This window comes from Castor canadensis, chromosome 8, assembly GCF_047511655.1.
Source record: "Castor canadensis chromosome 8, mCasCan1.hap1v2, whole genome shotgun sequence".
Classification (NCBI taxonomy): domain Eukaryota; kingdom Metazoa; phylum Chordata; class Mammalia; order Rodentia; family Castoridae; genus Castor; species Castor canadensis.
The window spans coordinates 152050484-152069750 of record NC_133393.1 but is presented as its reverse complement, the minus strand read 5'-3'; the positions used below and the strand labels follow the sequence as shown (position 1 = coordinate 152069750).

At 52.6% G+C, this 19267-nt stretch overlaps 1 protein-coding gene across 1 annotated transcript in view; it reads left to right on the top strand.

Annotated features, from left to right (window-relative positions):
• Positions 1-9593: 9593 nt before the first annotated feature.
• Tcf20 (transcription factor 20) overlaps positions 9594-19267 on the top strand; it is a 179980-nt gene continuing 170306 nt past the window's right edge. Inside the window, exon 1 of the mRNA XM_074084605.1 lies at positions 9594-9747. The gene's annotated coding sequence lies outside the window, so the exon portion shown is untranslated. The remainder of the gene's footprint in view (positions 9748-19267) is intronic.

The following is a 19267-nucleotide window of genomic DNA, read 5'->3' as shown; positions in this document are numbered from 1 at the left end:
TCCATTCTACAGGTCAGTCTCCCTCTTCAGAGACAGAAAGGCTGGGAGTGGGAGTGGGTACAGATTGACTTCTGCAAGTCCCTATGGCACAGGCCTCCCTGGGCCCACATGACAACCAGCAGCCTCCCAGCTTGCTTCTTGGCCTCAGCGTGTGAACCAATGGCAAGGAGGGCTCCTAGGGGCTCACAGAGCTGAGCAGAGAGGCCCCATGCTCCTGGAGGCTGGGTTTAATGAACTCCAGGCCTGCTGAGGGAGGAAAGCTGCCTTGTGCAGAGCTGCTTTCCAGGCTCCTGACTCCAGCAGCCTGAGGTGGGGGCCAGGACAAAGGTGAAAACTCAACTGGAAGCCAGCAAGACCAAGAGGAGGCCTACTCACTGGCTGCTTCCCCCACCTCCTGGGCCTCTCTGTTCTAGGCCCCTGGAGTCTAGCCAGTACTTAGGTTTTTCCAGCCTTTTCCAGGGGAGTGAGGGAGCTTGGTGGGGACTTGACCTCATGCTGTGACCCAGGCCTCACCACAACAGCTCCCTGCAGCTGCCCTGCCCCCACAGTCTCTCCCAAAGCAGCCAAGAGAACTGACAAAACCTGCTTGAAGTCTTGTTCCAGCTCCAGACAAAACTTTCCAGGGCTCCTGCTTCACTTGGAATAAAATCCCAGCTCCTCCCTGTGGTCTATGAGCCCCTCAGAGACTGATCTATCACCTCTTGGGTGACACAGATGCTGCTTGAGAGGTGTCTGAGTCTGGCTCAGGGTGACGTTGGGAGACCAGTGGGTGCCAAGGTCTCCAGAGAGTTAGGAGAGGGGTAAGGAAAGGGAGAAGGAGAACTGCCCATGGAAGCCTGGCTTTCCAGTGACAATCCAGACCTCAGTGTGCCTCTGGGAAGACAGGTGAGGAAGTCCCTGGCTCATGCAGAGCCTGGCAGGTGCGCACTTCCTGGACACTCATCCGTCAGGGAAGCAGGAAGTGCGGCCAGTGTGAAGGGACTGCTAAGTAAGGGGCAGGCCTCCTGGGAAGGGAGCCTCCTCATGACAGGTTCCAGCAGCCCAGAGCTAAGGACACAGGGAAGCAAAGTGGGAAGGGGAGCCCCATAAGAGGAGCATCTAAGAGTTGAGAGGAGGTGCCAAGGGAGCAACTGAGTAGAACATGTAAGGCTCAGAGAAGGGATTTGAGGAAGGCCCATGGGACCACCCCAAGGACAGACCTGGACCCTGAGTGGTAGGAGAAGCCTCAGTCAGGGCTCTGCCCCAGGACCTCGAGCAGAAAGGCAGTCAGTAGCTCAGCTTCTTGGTGAACCCTCCGTCTGCCTGGCCTGTTCCTGCCCGGTTGGGATTCCCACCAGCTCTCTCGGCATAGCCTGCCTTATTGCCGAGGTCCTGCCAGCTGCCAGCCTTCAGAGCCTCAGCACATTTGAAATGTTTCAACACCCCTGCCACCCTCAGGCTCCCTACCCTCTGCCTCTCCCAGGGGTGGTAAATGACTAGAAATTGATGCCTGCCCCCTCTAACAGGTTTCAACCTCCTCCCCGCTTGGCTCCTGCTCCTCCCAGCACTTGTGTGAGAAAATCACCACTGGAAACCAAGCCTAGGAACTTAATGTGGGTGCAGCAGCCGTGGCCCCCCCACCCAGACAGAAATTTCCAGAGAATTCTGTGCAGCAGTTTCCATGGGAACATGTGCCTCTTACTACCGATCCTCTGTGGAGCTGGGGTTCCCTTCACAACCAATATCACAAGACTTTAGCAGGTGGCCTCGACTGGGGACAGCCACCACTCTGGCCACCAGCTCTCACTAACCTGAAATCAAGTTACAGGCAAAACCTGCTTCTTTTTTCCCATCTAATTTAACGGCTGTGCTCCAGGCTAAGGACGCCGCTGGGATTTCAGGGATGGATTTTTATGTTGTTCAACAGTTTTCTTGGCAGACAGCTCCTCCAGGAGAGGTGGCCCCTTACCTGAGCCCAGCCAGACTGAGTGGTGTCTCTCTGTTCCTCTTGAATGCCAGGGGATGGCATTTGGAGTCTCTGAATCCAGACTCGGGCATTGAGGACATGAACACAGGACTCTGGGATAACTGCTTTCTATGCTTCTCCTTTGAGCTATGGTCAGAATCTTGGCCTGAGACTTGACCCAGCTCAGGCCTGCACCCTGTGTGTACTTGGCGTTGGTATGTGCTCACTGTGTGTATCTAAGCAAGCAAGTGGTACAAATTGACTCTGATGCACCTGCCATATCCCGGTCTCCTTTGAATGCCCTCCCCACAGGTCACTTACTTGGTTTATTTGGGAGAGAGTCCTTCCTGCTGCTTTTATTGCATCTGTGTACATATATGGGAACAGATAAAACACAGAATGTTTGTGGGGGGTCCTGAAGAGCTTGCTTGGTGTCATTCTGTAGGTGTTGTTTGCACTGGGGATCTGCCCAAGCTAGCATATCGGAGCTGCCAGACTCTAATTATAGCAGAGGACTCACAGGAAGGATGGATCCTAATTTAATCAATCGGGCCCCTATCAATGGCCTCCTCAGTTGTTTACAATTTTTCAACCTCGCCTAAGATAATGCAGGGAACATGCTTGCACGCCCCTCCTTGAATGTATCTTCCAAGCTTTCTCCACAGAGAAATGATAAGAAGAGGTTTCTGGGAGTCCTGAGTGTGGACGTTTTAGTGTTTCAACAGACACTGCCATGTGTCAGGCATGGATGTGGTTACTTGGACTCTTTCGCTACAGAAAGAGTCCTAAATACACTCCTCATTTAATCCTAAATACACTCCTGCAAGGTGGGAGGCTGAATGGCCACCAATTTAAAGAAGCAGAATCTGCAGTTCAGAGAGGCTGATTGGCTGAAGGTCACACAATCCAAAGGGGGCAGCCTCCAAATGTGCTTGGTTCTCCTGTGGCCACGGGCCAGCTGAAGGGGTGATGTGACCCATACGGGCTAAACAGAGAGAGCCATTGAGAGACTTTGTGCTTCCAGGGCTGGGGGACACCATGGAAGGACAATTTCCTTCAGAGATGGCCCATCACCTCACTGCTCACATCCACCTTCTCAAAATTGTGTGTGTGTGTTCTGTGTCTTTGGGGAAAGGTCAGTAGAGGTCATGGTGTTGCACATGCTCAGTTTCCAACATGAGGCCTGGTCCTAGCAGCCTGGATATTTGGATCTCAGGTGTTCCCTGGGAATTCCCAGACACAGCATGCCTGGAGGTGTGAGCTGCCTCTTAGAAGCTTCCTCATCTGGGATAATGCTGCTGTAATTGGCACTGTTCTGCCCTTACAACCCTCTTATTGCCTAAAAACTTACCTTGGAAGTGGTTATGACTGGTGTGGGTCTTATTTTACCACTTTGTGGACTGTGGGGGATTGAGGAGTCCTGGCCTTTTCTCTGTCTCCCCCATGCCTGCCCTGATGCCCTGAGGGCCAGATTCTGGCTGACATCCTGGCCTTGGTTCAGGAGATGCCCCACCCCTGGTTCCCCACCACAGGTCTGAGCCCATCTGGGAGCTGCTTTTTTCCCCACATTCCCCCTCTTTTCTGTATCAAACCCACCTATTAGAGCCTCCTTCCAACCCCCTCCTTCTTTCAGCCCTTCCTGGTCTCTCTGCCAAGTTAATTGATCTTTCTATAGCACAGATCTCACCAGGTCACTCTCCTCTCAAAGGGTTATGGTCAAATTCATTGCAACAAGGGAGTCAAACTCCTTCAATGGGTAAAAACAATCTTTTCAACAAATAGTGCTGGGAGAACTAGACCTTCATGTGCTCAAGGATGACTTTGGACTCCTACCTCATGCCCCATACCCAACCTCACTGTGGTTTCAACTGTCCAAAGAATCAAGGTTTGATCCCTTAGCCAGGCCCTCAGGTCTCCCACAACCGCTTCATTCTTTCAACAACATTGATCCAGCTCCAACTACCTGTTTGGCCCTGTGCTGGGGCTGGAATGAAAGACAGATTTTACCACCTCACATCTGATCAGCTCCTGCTGTCCCAAAGTCACACTCCAAGCCCCCATCCATGCCTGCTGTTCCTCAAGATGCTCACTCCCCACCTGTGAACCTGTGCACCTTCTGTTCCCTCTGCTCCAAGGCCCTTACCCCATTGTTTGCTTGAGAAATTCCTGCTTAACTGCCACCTCTTCCATGAAGCCTCCCTAAGTCCCTGTCCCCCCGCCCTATCTTCTTATCACCTCGAGTTGAGTCAATTCACACACATCCATCTCCCCCAGGAGGCCCCAAGCTTCTCCAGCATGGAAAACACCTAATTTGTCTCTCTTTGTCTGTGTCTGAGCCGTAGACGGGGCTCAAGAGCCATTTGTTTTAAGAATAAATGAGTTCTTTCCTTTGCTGGCCATTCAGTGCCTGTTTTTGCTGAAGAGGGAGGATTTTTTTTTTTTCCACTTTCCAGAAAGTGATCTCTAATTAGTGCATGACCCATTTTACATATGTGAAAATTGAGACAGTCATACTGCTACATCCACAACACCAGGAGAGGCGAGGCAATAAAAGCACAGATTCTGGAAGCCAGCACCACCCATTTGGCAGGGAGGGGAGGCGCTGGGCCCAGGCACGGGGCGGGGGCGACGGGGCGAAGTGGTGGGGGTGGGAAGGCCAGCAGCCTCCTCCCCACTCCTGGCTGCCAAGACTGACAAGAGGCTCTGGTGACACGTGCCTGCAGACTGTGCATCAGGGGCCATGGGCCCTGTTAGGGTGGTTCTGTTAATTGATCCCAGAAGCCCCTGTCACTGCCAAGGGATGCCTCAGCCGGCTCAGCAATGTCCTGACCACACTCTCGCCTCACCAGATGGCCTCTCCTCCTGTCTCAGCTGCCTGTAGGTGAAGCCAGACACCCCTGACATGCAGGGCCTGGAGCCTCCAAGTAACCAGCAGGAGCCAAAGTGGGGTGGGAGCACTGGAGAAGCCTGTCTGAGGTTTGTCTTGTTCCAGACAGGTCACAGCTACCCCCAGAGTGTCTGGATCTGTTGGGCGGGCTCAGGCTGCTCCATCAGGACCAAGTCTGGAATGCCCCTACCTTTCTGCAGCAGCCCTACAACCTACTGCCCCCTATGGGTGGAACCCTGACTGGCATGCACTGCAGGAGGGGTGGGGGTGGGGGCAGGGGGAGACCAGGAGAACTGCTGACCTCCCTAGCCATCAGGACAAGTGTGCAGAGCTGAGTCCAGGGAGGAGGGTACACTCTGGAGCCATGTGGCCACATCCAGAAATAGAAACAGTAACTGTGGTGTACACAGTGAGCCCCCAGACTAGCCTCCCCTTGGCCCTGTGTGGTGGATCATCCTGCTTCACAGGAGGAAAGAGTGAAGAAGCCGGGAACAGTAAGGGACGGAATTGTCCCCAGGCTGTCTGGCCCCTAATCTGCAGGAGTCTGGGCGCCCTGTCTTCTTCCTGGGTTTCAGGCCATGGAGCCCCTTAAGATGTTTCATCCTCTGCTTCCCGGGACTCCTGATGGGTATGGGGCTTCTTTATAGGATAAGGAAAAGATTCCAAATTAGATAGTGAGGATGGTTGCACAGCTTTGTGAATATGCCAAAAACCACTAATTGTACACTTTAAAGGATGAATGCTACTACATTTCAATAAAGTAACTCAAAAACAAACAAAACAGCACCTAGCTTAAGAACCTTCTGTGTTCTTCCCTGCCCATTACCCCCAGGACAGTGTGTACACATGCACGCTCCTGCACGCAGACACTCCTCTTGGACTTGGTGCAGTTCTTCTCTCCACTCCAGCCTGCCCTACTCCATCCCCTCCCCTGCCCTTCCTCCCTCCTACAGAAGGGCCCTTTTGAGGTCTTTTTCAACCTGTAGACTCTGACTGATAGTTAAATGTCTACAGAATTTTTATCTGGAGACAAGCACTGATCCCATTTTACAGATGAGGAAACTGAGGTTTAGAGAGATGTAGCAACTTGCCCAGGTGACCTAGCTGATGGATGGTTCAGCTGAGATTCAAGCCCCAGCAGCAGCTTCGGAGCCTGAGCCACTCTGCTCAGTGGCCTTCTGTGGACCCCAAGATGTCCACATCCTCATCCCTGGAACCTGTGAACGTTACTTCACATGACAAAGACTGCAGATGTGGTTAAGTCTGTCAAGATAAGGAGATGATGCTGGATTACTAGACTCACAAATGTTCTTAGAAGAGGGATGCCCAGGACGATTACAGATGGGAGGTAGTACGACGAGGGAAGGGCTGTAGCCAGGGAATGTAGCTCTAGGAGCAGGAAAGGGGGTGAAATGGGGTCTTCTCAAATACTCAGGAGGAGCATGGTCCTGAGGACACCTTGGTTTCTGCCTATGGTGACTATTTTGGATTTTCAGTCTTCAGAATTGTAAGAAAATAAATGTGAGTTGTTTTTAGTCACCGTGCTTGTGGAATTGGTTGCAGCAGTTGCAGACCACTGGCATACTTCCCCTCTAGGGGAGTCTGGTTAGCTCTCTTTGGAAAGCTTTCCTTCCCCTCTGTGAATGGCTTGCCTGCTCTGCAACTTAGAGATGCTTCCTCTGAGCTCTGACCTTGGAGTTTGTATCTGCCTTGGCCTCTGAGCTCACCCTGACCTTGGGCCTCTTCTCTTACTCTTAGTACTGTCCTCGCCAGGCTGTTGTCATCCTACAGTTGTCCAAAGGCAGGTGCTTGTTCTGAAGACATTGTGAAGAAGGAAAACTGAGGCTTGGTGCGGGGCAGTATGAAGGTCATTGGCCTGAAGCAAAGCCAAAGAGCTGTGGTAAGGTGATGGCTGGGGGCTGAGACTGTTGATCAGGAGGATCAAGGTTCGATGCCAGCCCAGGTAAAAAGTTAGTGAGACCCTCCCTCCATTTCAACGCACAAGCTGAGCGTAATGGTGTGTGCTTGTAATCTTAGCTATGTGGAAGACATAAGCCAAAAAGGGCTGGGCTGATGGAGTGGCTCAAGTGGTACAGCACCCAGTACCACCAAAAAAAAAAAAAAAAAAAAAAAAAAAAAAAGAAGAAGAAGAAGAAGAAAGAAAAAAGTGCTGAGAGCATGGCTCAAGTGGTAGCATAGCAAGTGCAAGGTCCTGAGTGCAAACTCCAGTACTACCAAAAAAAAAAAAGAGGCCATACCTGCTACTGTTGCTGCCACTGTATACCAAATCCAGCATCCACCTGCCTCCCATAGGACGGGATTTTCCTTTTCCTGGTGGGCTCAGCTTTAGGGAAACCTGATAGCAAATTCCAAACCAATAAGAGCAAATAAATGAGAGATGATTACTGACAATAGGAGAGGAAGCACAGCAGGGGGCCTCCAAATAGCATCTCCTCCAGTTTTAAGTGCTTTGTAGGTCATTAACTACTTGACAGAGAAAGCCTGACACTTAAAGCAAAGAATTTGGCGCCTGTGCTAGGGAAAAATCAATCAGAAATGAAGATAGAGCATCAGCAGCCTTAAGATGTACTGGGTGGGCGAGCAGGATTCGATTTGCACATAATTTTAAGGCCCTCTCCATTGGGAAAATTGAGGCTTACTGGTATTTGAGACCATTTATAAATCCCAAACTAGAGTTTAGAAATACTTAACCTCCCTATCCCCTGTCATTTTTTTGTCATTATTATTAATGAAATATTTCAAAGATAGGGAAAGTTGAAGACAGGCTTCAAACATCTAGGCCTACCACCTGACTGCCAAATAAGCATTTCAGCTATGATGGAAGCACCCACTTTTTAAAATCACTACTTTTATTTTTTTTTCATCCTGCTTTTCTGGCCCCACCTTATAAGAGAGACCTAAGCTGACCCACCCAGCACTGCCCAAGACATTGGTCCTGCCTCTGAAATTGGAGTACAATTGCTGCCTCTTCAATTAATTTGCAATTAATCACCAGCTGCTTGTGAAATCTGTTTTATTGTCCTTGTCCAGTTCAGGATGTGGTGTGGGTGGAGACAAGGCGAGGCCCTCCTCAAGGCATCATGCTGGGCAGAATGGTTGCAAGGCCTGAGAAGGCCTGAGAAGCCCTGATAGCTAGAGGCTGTCTCCCTCCTGACTCTAGTTGCCAGGATCTGAGATGAGCTGGAGGTAAACCTGAGAGAGCAGTGGGCAGCTGGGAAGGGAATCTACCCTGGGCGGCCTCAGGGCCTCCCCGCTCTTGCTGTTCTCAATCCAAATGTTCCTTCCTCACTGAGTTGGAAAAAAGTCACAGTCCTAGCCATGGGTACCTATGATTGTAACCTGAATTGGATATAGGGTCTTTGAAGATGTAATCAATTTAAGATGTGGCCACACTGGTTTAGGATGGGTCCTAAATTCAACAACTGGTGCCTTACTAAAAAAGAAAAAAAAAGGCCATGGGAAGACACAGACACAGGCAGAATTCATTCATCAGCCACCAAGGCAGCTTCTCCTTGGTATGTCTGGGTCTGCCTGTCCATGCCATAGGAACCAGGATCTCAGAGAGCATTTTTTCTAGCCCTCCCCAACCCAACTCCAGGAGCAGCCCACACACAGTCCTTTGTCAGAGAAAGCACACCCCCCCTTTCTCAGGAACCACCCCTCAGTCAAAAGGACCTGCTTAGGGGTTTTCCAAGGACACCCCCACCAAAGAGCAGCATCCTTGCTCAGGTCAATTTGCCAGTGATAGTCCTGTGGCTACCCCCGCCCCCATGTCCAAAATGTCAGAGGTTGGCAATGGAGTCTGGGTAGAATAGAGCGCCTTTCACTTCCCCTGTGATTTTGGGTGCCTTTTCACGGGAGGCCGGGGCCCAGCAGGCTGCTAGGATTTTAATATGGAGGCATAGTCTGTTTCATTCATGCTGCCAAGCACAGCACTAGGTACAGCACGTTCATTGAAATAACTCATTTTGTAACCTTTAGCTCCAATTTCAACGCTCTTCATACATGAGAAATGGACTCTAATACCGCACAGGGCATTGCTGTGTCCAGTGTTGTAAGCAAATCCCATTTACTAGCTCAGTCACTCCCTCCCAAATGACCACATTTCCCTGCTCCCCCTAGAGATGTTGCCAAAATAAAAGACAGCTCTAAAAGCCCGTATGCATACTATTTTCCGTTAATTCAGTCATCAGACATGCTTGGAGCACCTACTATGTGCCAGATCCTGGGGATACAACAGCAAGCAATAGACACCTCCGTCTCTCCATCTCAAGTCCTATTTGGTATAGAAGGGCAAAGAAATGAGGTTAGCACTCAGGGTGGTATTAAGGGTTATGACGGGGAGCACGGAGGCAGAGAAGAAAAGGCCGCAGAGTTCAGGAGGGTCCTACAGAGCAGAGACTGCGATAGGAAAGAAATGGCAAAGAATACAATCTATAAACCACCAACCACCACCACCACCACCACCACCACCACCACCACCACCACCACCACCACCACCACCACTATTTGAGCCCTTCTTCATCTTGACCAATCAGGCGTAAGCATTGCCGGCCGGCCGACCAATCATAAGCTGGAACAAGAGCCTTAGTCGTAGGCCACGGTTTCCCGGGGGAGGGCGGCAGGGCTGGCGCGCCCAGGCCCCTCCCAGGCTCCGCCCAGGCCCCGCCCAGGCTCCTCCCCAGACTCAGCCTGCCTGGAGCCCCGTGGCCAGCGGCGGGCAGCTGGGGCCGAGTATTGTCCTAAAGGCCGAAAAAAGCGGAGAAGGGGGCTGGGAGGGGACAGCCACGTGGCCGCAGGAGGATTTATAACATTTCCTTTCGTTGTCGACAATGTTGCAAAATGTGTGAAAGAGACCGCACAGCCAGGACAGGAGCGTGAGGGCGCGAGCAAGGTAAGCAGCGCCCCGCCGGCTTGGCCCGGGATGGGGGGCACCGGGAGAGGATCGCGGGCGTCACTCCCACACTGAGCGGCTGTTGCGGGGTCTGCGTCCCGGTTCCGCCCTGTGAAGGGTCTCAGGAGCGTTGAGCAGTGTAGATGCGGATGCGGTCCCTGAGCTAAGGCATCTCCGATGACCCTGGGACTGCCCAAGCGGTGTAGACGCGATCTCTAAAGCTAAGGCGTCTTCAGCGACCTGGAGGCTGCCTAGGCGGCGTAGACGAGAGCAGGTGGTGCGGCCGAGGCGCCTCAGAAATTTGGAGGTGGTGATATTGATCCTCCAAGGCTGAGGTTGGCAGTGCCGGTGACTCGTGACTGGAGAGGCTGGGGAGACGCGGACCTATGACTAAGGCACCGTGCAGCCACCCGCGGGCAGGTGAGGCTGTGCAGACACGCGCTTGCCATGAGGCGTTGCAGAACCGCGAGCAGGTGTAGACGCCGGCCGGTCACAGACGCGGAAAGTTTGCCGGAGCGCTGAGCGGACTCGCGGCAAGGGTCTAGACGTGCCGGAACCGCGCGCCTAGGGCGAGGCGCGCTGCGCGGGGCCGCAGTGAGACTCACCTGTCCCCTCTCCGCCGCCTCTCCTGGAAGGTGGTGCCTGGAGGGAGGGGGGGGCTCCAAATTCCAGATTCGGCTGCTAGAACTCGTGTGCCTCTTGCCTCCTGGGTTGCAGAAGCCGCAGCTGAGGTGGGAGAAGTGGGGAGAGTGGAGCGAGTCCTAGAGCAAGACTTGAATCTTTTGAACCTGCTCAGCTCACAGGCTCAGCTGGGGGCATGAGGTGCCTTCATCTCGCCTGGGATGAGTTTGAGGGCAGAGGGGCCAACTTGGCCTGCACGCTGGAAATCAGAGGAAGACACTAATACTATCCGTTTCGGCTCCCTTCTTCACCCAGCCTCAGGGAGAAGAAAGGGGTAGGGCATGGGGGACTGGGTGCAGATGGGACCTAGGGGAGGGGTGCACAGAGCCCTGGGTTGGGATCCCTGGATCTGCTTCCTACTGCCTCTTCAGGTGGTCCTTCTGTCCAGCTGGTGTGAATGAATAGAAGAGGGAACGTAGTGCAGACAGTACTGGGTGGGCAGGGGACGCTGATGCCCACCTGCCTCTTCTCCATAGGTGCTATGTCTGGGGCAGATCAGGTGGGGCAGGGTAGAATGTGATACTCTCTCCTATAAGGGGAGAAAGACAGTCTAGTCCAGTCTCCGCAACAGGGGAGGGCAGAGGGAACCTACTGGTGGGGATATACCTACATTGTTTAGGGTGGTTCTTGGAGAGGCTCAGTCTCATCTCATCACTCTCTTCCTACTCCCATACCCTCTGCCCTTTCGATAGCTCCCACCACAGGACCTTTGCTTGTGTTGTTTATTCTTTTAATAAACAAATAGCTGTGCAACTAAGTAGTGACTAAGACGGACCCAGTTCCTTTTCTCAGAGGGCTTTCAGACCAGTGCAGGGACATAGGTGATGAACAACATGCAGTCAGGAGGGGACATGGAATGGGGAGGGGAGGCAGCCTTGGGTGGATCTCAGACAAAGCCTGTCTGTAGGACTGACAGTGAATCAGAGGCATTAATGCTCCTCACCTTGTGGATCACAGGGCTAGTGTCACCTCCTCCAAGAAGCCTTCCCTGCCTCCTTCACTTAACTGCCTTCCCTGCCTCCTTCACTTAACTGCTCCACTCTGATGGACTCCCATAGCCTGTGACCCCTGCCTCTGTAGACACTGTGGTATCATTGCTTGGTTAGTGCTCATCTCCACCATCACTTGTAAGTGCCACAGGGCAGGACCTGGGTCTCTTCTGGGTAGATAGTAGGCAAGGTAAATAAAGTGTGGGCAGGATTTCCCTAGACAAATGGGGGCTGCTCAGCCAGGCCAGGTGTCCAGATGGCAGAAACTTTTCCTTCCATGGCCTGAGGCCTGGTCTCCACACCATATTCTGTGTTCACAGAAACGAAGTGAAAGAAACCAGCAGGCCTGGTGAGGGAGAGAGTGGGGGAAGGCCTGGCACAGAAAGCCCACTATAGCTCCAGGGCTGCCCACTTCAGGAAAGCAGACTGCCAGGGGAGGCCCCGGAGGGTGCCTGTGCTATCCTTTGAGCTCAGACCAGCCTGTCCCCCATCCCTCCTCCCATCTGTTTTCTTGTAACACTACTCTGGAATCAGGGGGCCCCTGGATGACCAGGGTAGAGGGCCACAGTGACTGCCTTGCCTACCCCCATCTTGGGGGTCAGGCCTCTGGACTCCAAACAGCTGCTCAAGTGACCCACAGGTCATTGAAACACTTGGCCAGAGAGTAGGGATGCCACTCAGAGGGACTGACTTGTGTGTGTGTGTGGATTCTATGCACAGAGGATTTCTCCCTCCCCTGGCCCCATCAGACCTGGGCACCTGGCACCTTTCCTGTGACAGGTTTTACTCTCACAGATGCCTGAGGAAGCTTCTATCACATCCTCCTCCACCCTGTCCCACTTTAGGGGATCGAGCTGCTGCCACACAGGCAGGGCTAGAGAGACCAGCTCCATGCTTGATTCAGGCTCTGGCAGACAGAATCAAAGCAGCCTCCCACCCACCCACCCGGTCGGCCGGCCCTCCTGCCTGGAATGGCTTTAAAAAAATTAATTTGCAGTGATTTACTCCCTTCTGTTCTGGGGGGATCACCAGCATTTTAAGTGTGTATTTAAATCAGATTCACTGCTCCCAGCTGAACCTCAACTGCTTCCCCTCACCCCCAGCAGAAAGAGCACTGGATTCGGAATCAGGTGACTCAGAAGTTCAGGCCAAGTTCTGTTAATAATGAGCTGTGTGACCTTGGGCAAATGACTTAACCTCTCTGCGCTTCCATTGGTTCCTCTGAAGCCTGAGGTTAGTGGTAATCCCTCCCTCACAGGGGATTGCAAGGATTAAATTAGATGGCGTTCAGGGAAGAGCTGGGCAACACAGACCTGTGCTTTCTGTGCTCCAGCACTGATGGCCTGTTAATTAGCCAAGTGACCTTGGGCAGGTCATTTAGCCACCCAGGCCTCAATGTCCTCATCTGTTATAGGAGGAGGTGAGAACACAAAATCTCCCCTCTCCCTGAGTCCCCACTCACCTCCTCCCACCCTCTACCAGATGCTATCCCCTCCACCACCCCTTTTGCTTGCTATCTGAGCACCCAGTTTTAATTGGAGTGTCCCCCTGCCCCAGCTGCCTCTCCTCAGGCTCCCATGAAGTCACAGGGCTGGAGTCCTTAGGGGCCTGCAGCTCCTGGCTCACTTTCAGGGGCAATTAGCTGTGATGTCACAGGTCTGGGAGGTGGCCTCCTTGGGGCGCATAGCCAGGCCACTGGGAGGCCAGGCAGGACCTGCCTCCTCTGTGGCCTCCCAGGCCTGGGGGGTCCCTGCTGCAGCTCAGGAAGGCGTCTTCCCTGGCAAAGCCACTTCCACTGCTGTCCCTTACGGCTCCTCGAAGCCCAGGCGCAGTGTAAATTAGTTCTACCCTGTGCTTTTGTTGGCAACTGTTGGTGCCTTGGAAGCGAGGGGCTTTGTCAGGAAGAACAAAGCTGGTCGGGGTTTTTCTGATTTGGGGGCCTCGTGCTTCTGGGGGAGGCTGCTCGCTTCTTGGTGTCAGTCGGAGTCCTTGTTCTCAGCCTGGCTGGTTTTGTTTTGGGTTTTGAAGTCCTGTGGTTTAAGAGTCGCATATGTTTGTGTGTGTGTTGGCTGAGGATTTTCCCCTCCTTTTGGCTTACACAGTGGATTCTGGGGAAGCTAATTCCAAGGACTGAACTTTTCAAATCACTGCTTCAACAGCTTTTAAAAACCTAGTTACTCCTGTCATCCATGTGTAAAGATTTAGAAAAAAATTCCAACCCCGAGGGTGGGCAGCCCCATGGATGTGCAGCTCCGGGCCGTGTGTGCAAGCTGCAGACTTGAGGTCAAAGCCAAAATGTCGAGGGCCGCCTGGGGGGTGGGGAGGGCATGGTATGCTCCGTGCCAGACATCTGGATATTGAGAAAACATCTGGGTGGCTGGGCTTTTCAGGTTCTGCCTGACATTTAATATCGTAAACGTTGAGCCTGCCTCTCTTCTCCCCGCCAGCCATCAGGCTCCTCTTCCCAAACACACCCAGCCCCTTCCCCCGCCTTCCCAATGGGTAAGAAACACCATTCTTTCCAATTCCCAAGCGTTTTCCCCCTGCCGGAAATCTGATGGGTTTATGACATCATGGCTGGCTGCTGAGCGATGAAGGGATGCTACAAAGAAATCCGACATATCAGATGCATTCAGAAATCACTTTCCCTCCAGCTGGGGGAACGGGCATGAAGTCAGGAGAATGTAAGCTTTGTTTAAGAAAAAAAAAGAAAAGACAACACTAAGTCTTGCCCTGCATTAAAGACAATTTTCCTAAGAACGAGCAAACCATTTGGACATCATCCTATTTTAATAGAATGCTGGGGTTTATGAAACAAAAGTGGCTAACAAATGTGACCTGAAGCTTCCTGTAAATGTTCATTTCTGTTGACTCCTGTGTGTCCTTATTCACTAATAAAGAGGGAACTAGAACTAGCAATGGTTTCTCTCTCTTCGTTATTCAAATGAGATACCTTTTTTTTTTAGGCCAGTAAAATCCACAGGGTAAATTGCCGGTTTATGTTTTTCCGGGAATCCATTTTTTATGGAGTGACCTTGGACCTAGCCACGTCTGCAGACATTGTATTTCCCTCTGCTGGGTTTCCTGGCTATGAAGCCCTTAGGAAGTCACAGGGTTGCCATTTGACTCTGGTGGGGCTTGAGGGGTGACATTGGGTCAGCAGGGCAGGGCCAGGACCTGTGCCCCAGGACAACTTCTTAACATGTAAAACCTCTTTGAAGGGAGTCAGAAGGGGAACAGAAGCAAAGGGACCTGTGACAGGAGCCCCAGGGCAGCTGGAAGGGGATTCATTGTCTCCCCTGCAAAAGGAAGAGAAAAGCAGAACCGCTCCAGGCTGAGGGTCCCTCTGTCTCCACCTAAAACTGGCTCAGGTTTTAGATTCAAACGTCTCTGTGTTTTATCTGCCAAGCCCCCAGCATGACGTGTGGAGCTCAAGACCGGCTGTACTGTTGGACAAGCTGCGAGGCCCTGGGCAAGTCTCTCCACCTCTCAGTTTCTTTCTGGGCAAACAGGCACAATGACCCTGTTCTGACCCCTGTGACCAATGCCACTCTCCTTGGGTCAGGCTCAGATGGGAGAGGCCAGAGGGGATTCTAGAGTCAAGTTCACTGCCTGGGTCTGCATTCCTGTTCTGCGACCTGCAATCTACATGACAGTCTCTGTGCCTTAGTTTCCTCATTTGTCAAACTGTGATAATAATAGAATCAACCTCAAATATGGGGCTATGGGGAGGCTTAAGGGCCAGGAATTAAGTGTTCCCTAAGTGTTAGCTTGTTCCCCTGAGCCCAGCAGGCTGTCCCGGGGAGACCTGGGCTGGGAGGGGGGTGTATCAAGCAGAGCACAGGTGGAGGATAATCAAGGACTGATGGGAATACTCATTTCTCTGCACAGAACTTTCCATGGCTCCCCATTGCCCAAAGGGAATAAAGTCCCCTCATTAACAGGACTCCCGTGTGCCTCGGGTGCCTCGTGCTGGACCTCACACTATTTTTCCCTCCCCTTGTGCCATCTGTCCTCCTGGGCTGTGTTGCATCCGATGACAGCAGCCTGCTCCAACTGTAGTAGTCTCTTTATGGAGCTCCCTCCTTCCCTCTCGTGCGCTGGAACTCATTCTTCACATGGTGCCAGAAAAATCCGTTCTGGGGTTAAGTCAGATCCTGCCCAGAGCCCTGAAACGGTCCCATCTCTTCTTCATCAGAGCAGAGTCCAGCCTGTGGCCCCAGCTCATTGCTGCCTCCACCTGCTCACTGCTCTTGCTATTCTTCCAACATGCCATGCATATTCTCACCTCAGGACCTTTGCACTTGCTGTTCCTTGTCTCCAGTACATTCTTTCCTCTGATGTTTGCATCACTCCCTCTGTTTACTTTCTTCAGAGCTCTGATCACAGGTCACTTGCTCAGAGACCTTCCCTTACCACTCTCTTCTACCCTTTTCCTGTTCCATTGCTCTTCATAGCACTTACTACCTTGACCCTGAACTATACAATACATGTATTTGTTACTAGAACGTAACCTGCATTAGAGCAGGACTACGCCTGTCTTCTCACTGTTATTTCCCAGCTCCTGAACACGGGGCAGGTGCTCCATAAACACGTGCTATATGGCAAGGTGGATGGATGGATGTGGTGCAGGGGCGGCAGGCATTAAACATCTGGTCTGTGCCCAGTTCTAGGCTGGGTGCTGCACCAGACCCCCTGCCATATGCCCTCAGAGCCCTCGCCTGAGGAGAGAGAAGCTATGAACAACAAATGCGAAGGTGGTGTCGGGAACGGACTCAGAGGAGATTCGGTCCTGCAGTGGGAAGGAATATCCTACCAAGGGTGCTTACATGAGGTGATTTGAAAGGTCAGGGATCGGATGGGGCTGAGGGCCGGGTGCACAGGTGGACAGTGAGCTTCAGGGACTGAAGACCAGGCAGGGTGGGCAGGGCCCTAAAGGTCAGTGAGACTCAGGTGGGTGAAGAGCAGGCTCAGGTTGGGGTTGTGGTATAGGTGAAGGCCCTGAGTAGGGAAGATACAGGGAGGGGGAAATGGATTGTGGAAGGTCTTAAGGAAAGGTGATAGGAGGGAAGCGGATGCCTGGGTTAGAATCTCAGCTCTCCTCCTCCAGCCATGTGGTCCTGGCTGCCTTGCTTTCCCTGTCTGGAGCTCAGTTTCCCTATCTGTAGACTCCTGACCATGCATCTTTCCTGCTGCACCATCCTGCCTAACAGAGACTGCAACTCAAGCCTAGAGGGACCGAGAGTAGAGGAATCTGGCTGGAAGAGTATGGTGACAGGAGCAAAGTGTAAAAGGCCTCTTCTCCCAGGCTGTATCTCTCCAATCCCTCCCTCAGTAAGCAGAGGGAGGACAGTGACCAGTGTGGCCTGGCTAGCCCCAGCAGGACCCAGACTGGGGTGTGCTGACCTCTGAACTTAAGGGGCTTCAGCTTTGGCCCCATGCTGCTGAGTACCACAACCAGGATCTCCACCAGCAGAGCAAGGACAAACAGTGACATTTACCACACTGCTGATAAATGGCAGGTGAAGGACTTGAACCCAGACCTGTCTGGCTCAAGCCAGACAGAATTTAGCATCCTTGGGATGGGTCAGGTGAGCTGACACAGGTCTGGGAGAGCCAGGATCAGGCAGGTGAAATGCCCAGGTGGGGTCATACCACATCCTCCTTTGAGGAGGGTCCTCCTTTGGGGGAGGTCCTCCTTTGGGAAAGGTCTCTGGAAAGCCCTGGAACTTTTCCCGTTGGCTGGAGCTTCTCTGAAAGCCTCTGGATGCTTCTTGAATATTCTGAGCTTGGTAACTCCCTAAAGCTTCACAACTACCCCTTATAGCAGGGGCTCTTGTCATCCCTATTTCACAGCTGGGGAAATAGACTCAGAGACTGACCCTAAGGAGGTGCCTTGGCTAAATTGTGATGTCCTGCAGGGTTTGTTCTGAAGGTTAGTTTGGGGACAGAGGTTGGCTCCATGTGCAGCCTGGGGGGGAGAAAGAGGAGGGAGGAAAGGAGGGAAGAAGGAAGGAAAGTTTCAGGGATCAATTTCAGCCTGCTGAGAATGCAGAGCTTTCTTTCAGATTTGCCCCCAAGGGGGAGGCTCTTAGCAGAAGGGAGCAGGAACTCTCTGGAGTTCACAAGTTCTCCCCATGGGGAAGCAGAGATTAAGGAAGAGGGGCTGTTGCCCTGAGCTGCTCAGGCTTCTTTGATTCTCCAAGCCTCAGTTTCCATGTCTGAGACATGGGATGTGAATATCAGCCATCAGAAGTGTGAGGAGTCGAGAAGCCCTGTAAGGCACCATGTCTTTTCTGGCACACAGAAGGTACCCAGTGAGCAACACTGTCCCCTCCCGGGTCTCTGAGAGGGTGGAATGGGGAAGGGGCTGCCTCCTATAGCCCTGCCCCTGCAGAGCAGACCTCAGGGGACACCCCCCACACCCCCACCCCCCGCCGCCCGCCTCCTTGACTAGAAATGGTGTCCAGGCCCCAGGTGTGCTGGCCCCAGACATCTATCTACCTTCAGGTCTTACCTGTCAGCAGTAACTGGGAGCCCCAGGTGAGTGTTGGAAAGCAGGGCTTTGCAGGCAGATGTGGCCTCTGGTCCCGGTCCCCACTACTCAACCTTCAGGAGAGGCAGGGGCTCATAGCACCACCTTTCTGTTCTAATCACAACCCCGGCAGGCTAAGATGCCTGCCTTTCAGATCTTTCTGCTTAGGAAATGTCTCGATGCCAGGACCCAGAGAGCTGGGGGGTTGCACCCCAATGGGCTCCCTCATGGTCCTTCCAGACGGTCACTTTCATTGGGCACCCACTGTGTGCCAGGGACTTCCCTTACTCCCATTCCAATCTCTCTTGAGGTACCATCTCATTTCTCAGAAGAGAAGGTCAAGCAAGGCTCAGGGAGAAGCAACAGCTTGGCTAGAGCAGTACTGGAGCCAGGGTTCTGATCCAGAGCAATGGGACTCCAAAGTCACTGAGCAGTCTTTGTCCCCTAAGCAAGATAGAAAGAACACTGGTTTTGGAGTGCAAGAGCATAGATCCAGGCATATCCCTGACTCTGTTCTCTCCTATCTTTGCACATTCTGTTCCCCCTGCTTATCTTGCTTTTCCTGGAAACTTCCTCTCTACTCTATTTCTCCAGGCTTAATTCTCTCCCTCTGTGAGAATGGGCAGTGCAGCAAGAAAGGCATGCTACTGGGAGTCTAACAGGCCTGCTTTCAAATCTTCCCATATCACTACTGAGCCTGTGGGGACAAGAGTAAGGGGAACAGCATGCAGACAGTGAATAGTATAGGTGAAAGGAGGAAGGTACGAAACCTTCAAGAGTTGCATCAGTTAAGATGATAGAGCCAAGACCTGGGCAGAGGGCAGGAGGCCTGAGTTGGGCTGTCCTTTTCAAACTGGCCCTTGCCCAGGATACCTTCTCTGACTGGCCTGTCCTTTCTCTTCCAAGCCTCCATGCCTTTAAATTGTTGTTACTTGTTGGTCCCTCCCTGAGCCACACACCTCAATGCAGCTCACTGCTCATGCCGAGTTCCCAGCACCCCACGTGCTGCCTGAGCAGTGCGACTAGAGTTCTGTCCTGCCTGAGCTCTGCCCCTTGCTTGCAGGGTGCCTCCGGACAGGCTGCTTCACCTCTCTGTTTCTTCATCTGTGGGCTGCTTCTCCAGGGGATTAAATGTGGCTGTGCTTCTAAAGCAGCAAAGCACACAGCCTCAGAAAAGCAGCCAGCTGGGGCACGCACGTTCGTGATATCAATGTGGTGATTTGTGAGTCCTCAGAGAGAGGGGCCTCTATCTGGTGCCCTGCTCAAGATCAGGGAGAGCAAGAGCTCAGCTACTATTTCTGCTCTGATGCACTTC